Genomic DNA, 13,227 nt, shown 5'->3' on the forward strand with positions numbered 1-13,227 from the left:
TTGACAAAGCTGCAGGGAAGAGGCAGAGAGAGGCAAACTTGGTGACAACGCCAGCAGCAGCCGCACCAGGCAACTCGGGCAAAGAGTGGGCCAGGTGCAGGCTGGGAGGGCTGCAAGCAGGAGGGAAATTTGAGGGGGGGAACCAGCCCAGGGCCCCTAAAGGCCTGGGGGCCCTACTTGGCGTAATTGTTAATCCGGCCCCGGAAGTAGCTATGGAAAGCAATGGGTCTCCCCACAAGGTACAAGACTTGAGGTATAGTTGAGCAGCAGCGAGTCTCTAAGATTCTTAGCAGGGAAGGAACAATCAAAGCTTTCTGTGTGAGCTGTGTTTGTTTAAGGGCTTCCTGGCCAATGAGGAGAGGTTCGTGACCAGCTAACCGTCTGCCACGGAACTGAGTAAATCATTTGTTGGTGTTTATTGACGTACCTCAATAAAACAGTCTTTCTGAGACTCCTTGTCTGAAGCGTTCCTCCCAAAGCGTTGAGCGAATTTATTTCTCCTCATAAGGGGAGATAAGCTGTCCGGGAGGGTTTGGGACGCATTTTGGGTTCACAGGCCGAGTTTAACAAGTTCCACGACTCATCAGTATCATAAGAACATAAGAAGAGAAGCCGTGTTGGATCAGACCAGTGGCCTATCCAGTCCAACACTCTGTGTCACACAGTGGCCAAAAACAACAAGGTGCCATCAGGAGGTCCACCAGTGGGGCCAGGACAATAGAAGCCCTCCCACTGTGCCCCCCCCCAAGCACCAAGAATACAGAGCATCACTGCCCCAGACATAAGAACATAAGAGAAGCCATGCTGGATCAGGCCAAAGACCCATCCAGTCCAACACTCTGTGTCACATAAGAACATAAGAGAAGCCATGTTGGATCACGCCAATGGCCCACCCAGTCCAACACTCTGTGTCACATAGAACATAAGAGAAGCCATGCTGGATCAGGCCAAAGACCCATCCAGTCCAACACTCTGTGTCACATAAGAACATAAGAGAAGCCATGTTGGATCAGGCCAATGGCCCACCCAGTCCAACACTCTGTGTCACATAGAACATAAGAGAAGCCATGCTGGATCAGGCCCATCCAGTCCAACTCTCTGTGTCGCATAAGAACATAAGAGAAGCCATGTTGGATCAGGCCAATGGCCCACCCAGTCCAACACTCTGTGTCACATAAGAACATAAGAGAAGCCATGCTGGATCAGGCCAAAGGCCCATCCAGTCCAACTCTCTGTGTCACATAAGAACATAAGAGAAGCCATGTTGGATCAGGCCAATGGCCCACCCAGTCCAACACTCTGTGTCACATAAGAACATAAGAGAAGCCATGTTGGATTAGGCCAGTGGCCCATCCAGTCCAACACTCTGTCACATAAGAACATAAGAGAAGCCATGTTGGGTCAGGCCAATGGCCCACCCAGTCCAACACTCTCTGTCACATAAGAAGATAAGAGAAGCCATGTTGGGTCAGGCCAGTGGCCCCTCCAGTCCAACACTCTGTGTCACATAAGAACATAAGAGAAGCCATGTTGGATCAGGCCAATGGCCCACCCAGTCCAACACTCTGTGCCACACAGTGGCCAAAAACAACAAGGTGCCACCAGGAGGTCCACCAGTGGGGCCAGAACACTAGAAGCCCTCCCACTATTGCCCCCCAAGCACCAAGAATACAGAACATTATTGTCCCAGACATAAGAGAAGCCATGTTGGGTCAGGCCAGTGGCCCACCCAGTCCAACACTCTGTCACACAGTGGCCAAAAAACCACCCATGAGTGCTATCAGGAGGTCCATCAGTGGGGCCAGGACACTAGAAGCCCTCCCACTGTTGCCCCCCAAGCACCAAGAATACGGAGCATCACTTGCCCCAGAGAGAGTTCCAACGATAAGCTGTAGTGAATACTAATAATAATAGCCCCTGATGGACCTCTGCTCCACATGTTGATCCAATCCCGTCTTGAAGCTGTCTATGCTTGTAGCCGCCACCACCTCCTGTGGCAGTGAATTCCATGTGTTAATCACCCTTTGGGTGAAACAAGTATCAAAGATACAAGGTTTAAAACAAGGGTTTCCCCAACCTGTATCCCTACGGATGGAAACGTTAAGCTTGCCCGTCAACACTCATTTTTTTCTGCTCAGGGCAGGTTTTCTGAGGTTTCTGTTTGTCTATGTTTATTCCACCCCTGCAAGCTCAGGCATCTGAGCTCACAGGGTTCTCCCACCACCACCACCCGTCCAGTTTGTCCTCACAAAACCTCCAAGAGGCAAGAAGCAGGGGTGGCCAAACTGTGGCTCTTTCACACACATCGTGTGGCTCTTGAAACTCCCCACCAACCCCTCGGCCAATTTGGAGAAGGCGTTTCTCTTTAAATCACTGCTTCAAGTCAAGCCAGCCGGCAGCTTGGAGAATGCACTTAAAGTTAGAGTTGCTTTCTTTCCGCATCTCCCTCCCCAGAAGGTAGGACCAGAACCAATGGGTTGAAATGCAATCAGAAGAGTTTCCGGCTCAACGTGAGGAAGAACTTCCTGACCGTTAGAGTGGTTCCTCGGGGGAACAGGCTTCCTCGGGAGGTGGTGGGCTATCCTTCCTTGGAGGTTTTGAAACAGAGGCTAGATGGCCATCTGACAGCAATGAAGATCCTGTGAATTTAGGGGGAGGGATTTGTGAGTTCCTGCATTGTGCAGGGGGGTTGGACCAGATGACTCTAGAGGTCTCTTCCAACTATATGATTCTATCAGTTAGAGCGGTTCCTCAGTGGAACAAGCTTCCTCGGGAGGTGGTGGGCTCTCCTTCCTTGGAGGTTTTGAAACAGAGGCTAGAGGGCCATCTGACAGCAATGAAGATCCTGTGAATGTAGGGGGAGGTGTTTGTGAGTTTCCTGCACTGTGCAGGGGGTTGGACTAGATGACCCTGGAGGCCCCTTCCAACTCTATGATTCTATGATCTTCCTCCCTCCCGCTTCTCAAACATCTGACGTTCATGTTCGGGCTCTCAAACATCTGATGTTTATTCTATGTCTATTTTATGTTAAGCAAGTTTGGCCATCCCTGGTTTAGTGGGTTAGAGAGAGAAAGTGACTTCGTCCAAGACAGAGCAGGGATTCGAACCCAGGTCTCCACACTCTGGCACTGGACCACCCAATTCTAACCTCCATGAAATTTATCCTATCCCTTTGGAGAGCCCCTTAAGCTAGCACTCAGCTTGTGACAGTGAGCTCCATAGACTGATTTACACAGGAGTGGAATTCTAGCAGGACCTCCTTTGCCTATTAGGCCACACACCCCTGATGCAGCCAATCCTCCTGGAGCTTCCAGCAGGCCCTGTACAAAGAGCCCTGTAAGGAATTCTAGCAGGACCTCCTTTGCCTATTAGGCCACACACCCCTGATGCAGCCAATCCTCCTGGAGCTCTCAGCAGGCCCTGTACGAAGAGCCCTGTAAGGAATTCTAGCAGGACCTCCTTTGCCTATTAGGCCACACCCCCTGATGCAGCCAATCCTCCTGGAGCCTACAGCAGGTCCTGTATGAAGAGCCCTGTAAGGAATTCTAGCAGGACCTCCTTTGCCTATTAGGCCACACACCCCTGATGCAGCCAATCCTCCTAGAGCTTCCAGCAGGCCCTGTACAAAGAGCCCTGTAAGGAATTCTAGCAGGACCTCCTTTGCCTATTAGGCCACACACCCCTGATGCAGCCAATCCTCCTGGAGCTCTCAGCAGGCCCTGTACGAAGAGCCCTGTAAGGAATTCTAGCAGGACCTCCTTTGCCTATTAGGCCACACCCCCTGATGCAGCCAATCCTCCTGGAGCTTACAGCAGGTCCTGTATGAAGAGCCCTGTAAGGAATTCTAGCAGGACCTCCTTTGCCTATTAGGCCACACCCCCCTGATGCAGCCAATCCTCCTAGAGCTTCCAGCAGGCCCTGTGCAAAGAGCCCTGTAAGGAATTCTAGCAGGAGCTCCTTTGCATATTAGGCCACACACCCCTGATGTAGCCAATCCTCCAAGAGCTTACAAGGCTCTTTTTTTCTAAGCTCTCGGAGGATTGGCTACATCAGGGGGGGTGTGGCCTAATATGCCAAGGAGCTCCTGCTAGAATTCCACCCCTGGATTTACACACTATGTCAAGAAGTGCTCTTTTCTGCCCAGTCTGAACATCTGCCAGCAGTCTTGTGGCGCAAAAGCCGGCTACGGGATTAAGGGAGCGTCACCCGCTCTCAGAGAACCAGCTACTGTTTGCAAATGTATGTGAACCGGTTCAAATTGCAAGCTGGAACCATGGCGGCGATGACAGCTCTAAAGCCAGGAGTGGCACAGGGTGTTCCTTGAGGCAGCGGCTGCAACGTGCCACACACAAGTTCGACAACAAGATAAAAATTCTTGCTGGTTCATCGGTGCCCTTTGGCTGCCTGCCTGCACTTTGCTCCAATTCTCAGGCGTGTGCCAGTCTTTCCGGGACCGAGGAGGGAGAGTCCCGTGAGAAGCAAAAGGAAGCTGGCTGCTTTCAGATGGGGAAGGGCCGTGGCTCAGTGGCAGAGCCTCTGCTTGGCATGCAGAAGGTCCCAGGTACAATCCCCAGCGTCTCCAGTGAAAAGGACCAGGCAGGAGATGATGGGAAAGACCTACCCTGAGATCCTGGAGAGCCATAAAGTGGAGCTGTGGCCCAGGGGCAGAGCCTCTGCTTGGCATGCAGGAGGTCCCAGGTTCAATCCCCAGCATCTCTAGTTAAAAGGGCCAGGCAGGAGGTGATGGAAAGACCTCAGCCTGAGACCCTGGAGAGCCATGAAGTGGCATGCAGAAGGTCCCAGGTTCAATCCCTGGCATCTCCAGTGAAAAGGACCAGGCAGGAGGTGATGGGAAAGACCTCAGCTTGAGACCCCGGAGAGGCGCTGCCAGTCTGAGTAAACAAGACTGAGTTCTGTTCAAGGGAAGCGTCATGGCTCAATGGTAGAACATCTGCTTGGCATGCAGAAGGTCCCAGGTTCAATCCCTGGCATCTCCAGTTAGAAAGGACCAGGCAGTAGGTGATGAGGAAGACCTCAGTCTGAGACCCTGGAGAACTGCTGCCAGTCTGAGTAGACAATACTGACCATGATGGACCAATCATCTTATTCAGTATAAAGAAGCTTCGTGTGAGAGTTTCATTCAAGGGAAGGGCCATGGTTTAGTGGTAGAATATCTGCTTGGCATGCAGAAGGTCCCATATTCAATCCCTAGTATCTCCCGTTAGAAACAACCAGGCAGGAGGTGATGGGAAAGACCTCAGTCTGAGACCCTGGAGAACTGCTGCCAGTCTAGACAATACTGACCATGATGGACCAATCATCTTATTCAGTATAAAGAAGCTTCATGCGAGAGTTCCGTTCAAGGGAAGGGCAATAGCTTAGTGGTAGAACATCTGCTTGGCATGCAGAAGGTCCCAGGTTCAATCCCCTGCATCTCTAGTTAGAAAGGACCAAGCAGTAGGTGATGGGAAAGACCTCAGCCGGAGACCCTGGAGAGCCATGAAGTGGGGCTATAGCTCAGTGGCAGAGTCTCTGCTTGGCATGCAGAAGGTCCCAGGTTCAATCTCCAGCATCTCCAGTGAAAAGGATCAAGCAGGAGGTGATGGGAAAGGGTCTGATTCAGAGCTATGAAGGCTAAACATGCCCAGCTCCTTCCACCTTTCTTCATAGGACTTGGTCTCCAGACCCCTCACCATCTCCATCGTCCTCCTCTGGACCCGTTCCAGGTTGTCTATATCCTTCTTAAAATATGGTGCCCCAAACTGAACACTGTACTCTTACCAGAGCAGAGTAAAGTGATACCATCACTTCATGTGATCTGGACACTAGACTTCTGTTGATACAGCTCAAAATTGCATTTGCCTTTTTAGCCACCGCATCACACTGTTGACTCATGTTTAGCATATGGTCTACTAAGAGCCCTAGATCCTTTTCACACATACTACTGCTGAGATATATATCCAAAGGTGAAGGAATTACAGTCTTGATGTTACTCTTATTCAAACTCTGTACTCTTCCACCACAAGGTGTCTGGAGACCAAGTCCCATGAGGAAAGATTGAAGGAGCTGGGGATGTTTAGCCTGGAGAGGAGGCAGCTGAGAGGTGATATGATCACCATCTTCAAGTACTTGAAGGGCTGTCATCTAGAGGATGATGTGGAATTTTTTCTATGGCCCCAGAAGGTAGAACCAGAACCAATGGGTTGATATTAAATCAAAAGCTTCCGGCTCAACATTAGGAAGAACTTCCTGACCGTTCGAGCGGTTCCTCAGTGGAACAGGCTTCCTCAGGAGGTGGTGGGCTCCTTCTTTGGAGGTTTTTCAACAGAGGCTAGATGGCCATATGACAGCAATGAAGATCCTGTGAATTTGAGGGGAGGTATTTGTGAGTTTCCTGCACTGTGCAGGGGGTTGAACTAGATGACCCTGGAGGTCCCTTCCAATGCTATGATTCTAAGGCAATAACAATCACCATCTTGATGCCCAATTATTTAATCCATTCATCCTGTATAGCAACAGGCAAAACCGGTGTAATGTTCTGTTTCACACATCCGCTTTTTCCTGGCTCCTCTATTCTCAACGTTTAAATTCCTTCCCACTTTCTTCAAACACTGGATCTATGACTTCTCCAATATTCATAACTTATTAATTAGAAATGGACTGAATAATTGGGCGTCAAGTTGACGATGTTGGGACTGTAATGCCTCCACCTTTGGATATATCCCTGTATGCTACGGTGCGTTGGGAACAGAAGTCAACGTGGCAGATGAGGTTCAATGTGGCCAAGCGCAAAGTAATGCACATCGGGGCCAAAATCTCAGCTACAAATACAAGTTGATGGGGTGTGAACTGGCAGAGACGGACCAAGAGAGAGATCTTGGGGTCGTGGTAGATAACTCACTGAAAATGTCGAGACAGTGTGCGATTGCAATAAAAAAGTCCAACGCCATGCTGGGAATTATTAGGAAGGGAATTGAAAACAAATCAGCCAGTATCATAATGCCCCTGTATAAATCAATGGTGCGGTCTCATTTGGAATATTGTGTACAATTCTGGTCACCGCACCTCAAAAAGGACATTATAGCATTGGAAAAAGTCCAGAAAAGGGCAACTAGAATGATTAAAGGTTTGGAACACTTTCCCTATAAAGAAGAATAAGAATTGCAGATTTATACCCCGCCCTTCTCTCTGAATCAGACTCAGAGCGGCTTACAATCTCCTACATCTTCTCCCCCCACAACAGACACCCTGTGAGGTGAGTGGGGCTGAGAGAGCTCTCTCAGCAGCTGCCCTTTCAAGGACAACTTCTGCCAGCTATGGCTGACCCAAGGCCATTCCAGCAGGTGCAAGTGGAGGAGTGCGGAATCAAACCCAGTGCTCCCAAATAAGAGTCCACGCACATAACCACTACACCAAAGAAAAGTTAAAACACTTGGGGCTCTTTAGCTTGGAGAAAGGTCGACCGCGGGATGACATGATAAGAGGTTTACAAGATTATGTATGGGATGGAGAAAGTAGAGAAAGAAGTCCTTTTCTCCCTTTCTCACAATACAAGAACTCATGGGCATTCAATGAAATTGCTGAGCAGTCGGGTAAGAACGGATAAAAGGAAGTACTTCACCCAAAGCTTGATTAACATGTGGCATTCACTACCACAGGAGGTGGTGGCAGCTACAACCATAGCCAGTTTCAAAAGGGGATTGGATAAAAATACGGAGCAAAGGTCCATCAGTGGCTTTTAGCCACAGCATATTGTTGGAACAGTCCGGGGCAGTGATGCTCTGTATTCTTGGTGCTTGGGGGTGGGGCAAAGTGGAAGGGCTTCTAGCCCCACTTGTGAACCTCCTGATGACATTTGGGGTTTTTTTTGGCCACTTTGTGACACAGAGTGTTGGACTGGATGGGCCATTGGCCTGATCCAACATGGCTTCTCTTCTGTTCTTATGTGACACAGAGCATTGGATTGGATGGGCCGTTGGCCTGATCCAACATGGCTTCTTGTATGTTCTTATGTGACACAGAGTGTTGGACTGGATGGGCCATTGGCCTGATCCAACATGGCTTCTCTTCTGTTCTTATGTGACACAGAGCATTGGATTGGATGGGCCGTTGGCCTGATCCAACATGGCTTCTCTTCTGTTCTTATGTGACACAGAGCATTGGATTGGATGGGCCGTTGGCCTGATCCAACATGGCTTCTTGTATGTTCTTATGTGACACAGAGTGTTGGACTGGATGGGCCATTGGCCTGATCCAACATGGCTTCTCTTCTGTTCTTCTGTGACACAGAGTATTGGATTGGATTGGCCGTTGGCCTGATCCAACATGGCTTCTCGTATGTTCTTATGTGAAACAGAGTGTTGGACTGGATGGGCCACTGGCCTGATCCAACATGGCTTCTCTTCTGTTCTTATGTGACACAGAATGTTGGACTGGATGGGCCACTGGCCTGATCCAACATGGCTTCTCTTATGTTCTTATGTGGCACAGCGTGTTGGACTGGATGGGCCATTGGCCTGATCCAACATGGCTTCTCTTATGTTCTTATGTGACACAGAGTGTTGGACTGGATGAGCCATTGGTCTGATCCAACATGGCTTCTCTTATGTTCTTATATGACACAGAATGTTGGACTGGATGGGCCACTGGCCTGATCCAACATGGCTTCTCTTATGTTCTTATGTGACACAGAGTGTTGGACTGGATGGGCCGTTGGCCTAATCCAACATGGCTTCTCTTATGTTCTTAAGTCAATCTTTATTTTTGACACTGAAGATTCTTTATTGTGTTATTGAAAAACGTTGACAGACATCTTTAGAGACGTTTTGATGCAAGGTTTCTGCCCTGTTCCACTTGGAGGTTTTTCAACAGAGGCTAGAGGGCCATATGACAGCACTGAGGATCCTGTGAATTTAGGGGGAGGGGTTTGTGAGTTTCCTGCATTGCACAGGGGGTTGGACTAGATGACCCTGGGGGTGCCTTCTAGGATTCTACGATTTCATATGGCACACAAAGCAAAGTCCTGCCTGAGGCTAATCCTGAAGCAAAATCTAACGAAGACGGCGTTGACAACCAGTATTGTAGATTAGTTAGATCAGGGGTCGAACTAATTTGTTACGAGGGTTGGATCTGACACAAATGAAAACTAGCTGGGTCAGGCCATGCGGAAGGATTTATACCCCACCCTTCATTTGGAGCCTCAGAGCGGCTTACAATCTCCTTCCTTTCCTCTCCCCACAACAGACACCCTGTGAGGTAGGTGGGGCTGAGAGAGCTCTGGGAGAACTTCTCTTGAGAGAACAGCTGAAAGAACTTGTGACTGATGCAAGGTCACCCGGCAGCTGCATGTGGAGGAGTGGGGAATCAAACTCAGTTCTCCCAATTAGAGTCCGCGCAGTTAACCACTATACCAAACTGGCTCTTACCGAACTTACATAAAATGTAACGCCAGGCAGCAGAGATACAAACTTTATAAAGGACACAAACACACATTTAAAGATTTTTTTAAAAAATTTAAAATAAAAACATGCTTAAAACATTATCACTCCTGCACTATTTTACTCAACAGTCTCTGAGATTATTGTATCAAATCATTGTATCAAATGTCTGTGCTGTAGAAAACATGAATATGCTGCTCAGGTCTGCATCTGTCAGCTGCAAATCTACTTCTGACAGAAACCTCATGGTCAGTGCTCTGAGCCTAGGACCAAGGGGTAAACATGAAATGGCTGGGCATTGTGAGTTTTTGTATATAAATGGCTTTGTGTGCTGGTCAAGAACATGTGATGTGGTCAAGAACAATTATGAAAAGCTCTGGCATAAAATAGAAGGTGATATGTTAAAATGGAATAAACAAAACATATCCATGCTGGGGAGGATATCTGCAATTAAAATGAATGTTCTACCAAGGATGATGTTTTTATTTCAAACTATCCCAATAGTGAAAGACAAGAAACAATTTAATCTGTGGCAAAGAAAAATTTCAGAGTTTATTTGGGCGGGCAAGAAACCAAGAATTAAAATGAAAATCTTAACAGATGCAAAAGAAAGAGGCGGCTTCCAACTACCTGATTTAATGCTATACCATGATGCAGTTTGTTTGGTATGGATTAAGGAATGGATGACTTTGATCAACAAAAAATTATTGGCGCTAGAAGGACATGGAAATATATTTGGTTGGCATGTGTATATGTACTACGGGAAAGAGAAGATGGATGGTTTTTTTCCACATCACTATATAAGGAGGAGTTTGCTGAATGCTTGGAAAAAATATAGTAAATATGGAGATGAGAGGAAACCACTTTGGATTGTGCCAACAGAAGTAATAAGTATGCCGCAAAGTGTAAGGGAAGGGAAATGGGCATCATACGAACAACTGCTAAAGTTCAAGGGGGGCAAAGTTGAAATAAAATCGATTGAAGAATTGCAGGACAAATTTGATTGGTTTCAGTTGTTACAAATTAAAAGCTTGATAGAGAAAGACATTAAAAGTACAGGTATAAGACGAGAGAAAACAGAAATGGAGAAAATGCTGCTGGGTGAGAATGAAAAATTGATTTCAAGGATGTATAAACTGTTATTGAAATGGTCTACAGAAGAAGAGGTGGTGAAGCCTCAAATGATTAAATGGGCGATTAATTTTAATAAAGAAATACAGATGGAGACGTGGGAACACCTATGGAAGAATTCAATGAAAATATCAACGTGCTATAACATAAAAGAGAACTGTTTCAAAATGCTGTACAGATGGTACATGACACCTAAAAAGTTAACAAAAATGAGTAATCAAGCCTCAGATAGGTGTTGGAAATGTAAAAAACATGAAGGTTCTTTTTACCACATGTGGTGGACTTGTGAAAAGGCGAAACAATTTTGGACAATGATTCAACAGGAGATCTCGAAAATCTTAGGTTATAATATTAAGAGAGCACCAGATGTCTTTCTGGTGGGGTTACAAATGGAAAGCTTTCCGAAGCAAGACAGAACATTGTTGTGGTATTTGCTTTCAGCTGCGAGAACATTGTATGCGCAAATGTGGAAGCAAGACAGAATACCTGAAAAATGGGACTGGGTCTTAAAGGTTCTTAACTGGAGTGAAATGGATAAACTTACTAGAATCTTAAAAGACAACAACTTGGAGAAATTTAAAGAAGACTGGAGTAAATTTCAAAGTTACGTGGAAATACAATGGAGGGTGAAGAGTCATTTAGTGGTTTATGACAACATTATCTGAAATTTAAATGATAAAGAAGAATTGTGATTGATGAATTAGTAGAATATAGTTACATGGTAATTATGCATATATGAGTTAAGATAAAACGAAGACCGTTGGGATTCCGGAGTTGATTTTATAACTTTGTGTTTTGTGTTTAATAAGCATTAAGTGAATTACAGAGAAAGGGTTGGAGAAAGATAACTCTCTGTGTAAAAATTTTATAATGGTGAAAAGATATTTAGTAGTGTATGACAATATTAATTGAACTTTTAATGATAAAGAGGTATTGTGCTATTGTGATAAAAGTATTAGTAGAACATAGCTACTTGGTAAATATATATATATATATATATATATATATATATATATATATATATGAGAGTTAAGATAAGACTAAGATAGAGGGAACTCTGGAACTGAATTAATAATTATGAGTGTTGTGTTTAATAAGCGCTAAGTGATTATTAGAGAGAAGGTTAGTGAATGATATATATATTTTTTTCTTCTCTAAAGATTCTATAATTGTGAATTTACCTTTAATATGCTTTTAATTTGTTTTAAGTACCGGCGGAGGTCATGAATAAGAGAGGGGGGGGGGGGAGGAAATATGTAATGTATTGGAGAAGTAGATTTGAATTTGAATAGATGAATGTATTTCAATATATTGCAAAATAAAAGCTTGGTTACAAAAAAAAAAAGAACATGTGATGGCATCATGACATAGAGCGAGGGATAGGTCTTTGTCCACAAAATTGTAGTCTTCCCACTTAGATCTATCAGAAAACTCCCATGAGGCAGTGGAAGAACAGAGAGACAGCCATGTACAGTGGTCAGTATCAGCATGCTATCTGGAAGCCTAGGTCCAAAATTCCCAGTCTGCAAAAAAGTGCTGGGTGAACTTGGTCTGGACATGCACACTCAGCCTAATCCACCTCACTGGCTTGTTGTTATGGTTATTCCTCATCTAAAAAGTCCACATTGCTTTCCTACTGAGGAAGACTGGATCATGAGGGCATGAGTACAATGGAAAAGAGAAGGGGAACCCATTACATCCAGGAAAGCCACAGCATAACAAGCCCAACAACTCAAACAACCTAAACAGCACTCAATATGTTTTGAAATTTAAAAAAAATAACAAGATATTTCATTTAACACGGGAAAGTTCAAGTGAAATCAGGGGCTGAAATTTCTGAAGTAACTCAAGGTAGATAACTCTGAGGTAAACCCATAAAAAAAAACCCCAAAAAGGAGGTGGGCTTAACTCAAAGCCCGGAATTAAAAACCAGAAGGTTAATGACAGCACATTATTAACCAGAAGGTTAGTGACAGTGCCTGCCTCCCCCCCGGTGACAGGATCTTGGGGTGGGAGGTGGACCGCCACACTCCCCCTCTGGCCTGAGAGGCAATGACCTGCCTGCCACAGTGTTGTACAGATGGATTCTGGGAGTGGCCACCCTTTCCCCTGCCAAGCTTTGGAGGGCTAAGATTGGTGTTTCCAAGGCTGCAGAAATCTATCCCCCCGTTGCCTCGACAATTGATTCATCAGCATCAGTGCGTCTGGCCGACAAACCGCTCCCACAAACTGTATGAACCTCCCTGAAAATTGATTCGGTTCATGGGTGGTTCGCGGGAGAAGCGACGGCACGAACGGCGGTTCGAGAACCACAAATTGGACCCTCTTTGTAAATCGGTTTGTGCCCATCCCTGTTGCTACCATGTATTTTAACAGAAGGAGACGGATGTGAGGAAGGTTTTATTCAAAAGATTCTGTTCCTCTTCCTCCCCCCCCCGCAAAAAAAAAAAAAACCTGTCAGAAGGTTGGATGGGCATTCCCTGTCTCCTCAAACTTACTGAAAAGGCATATGACAGCTTCCAGAGAAATAACTAGAAAAAGCAGGGGGGTGGGTTTTAGCAGGAGCTCCTTTGCATATTTAGGCCACACCACCTGATGTAGCCAATCCTCTGAGAGCTTACAAGACTCTTTTTTTGTAACCTCTTGGAGGATTGGCTAC

Source organism: Heteronotia binoei, chromosome 8 (genome assembly GCF_032191835.1).
Source record: "Heteronotia binoei isolate CCM8104 ecotype False Entrance Well chromosome 8, APGP_CSIRO_Hbin_v1, whole genome shotgun sequence".
Lineage (NCBI taxonomy): Eukaryota > Metazoa > Chordata > Lepidosauria > Squamata > Gekkonidae > Heteronotia > Heteronotia binoei.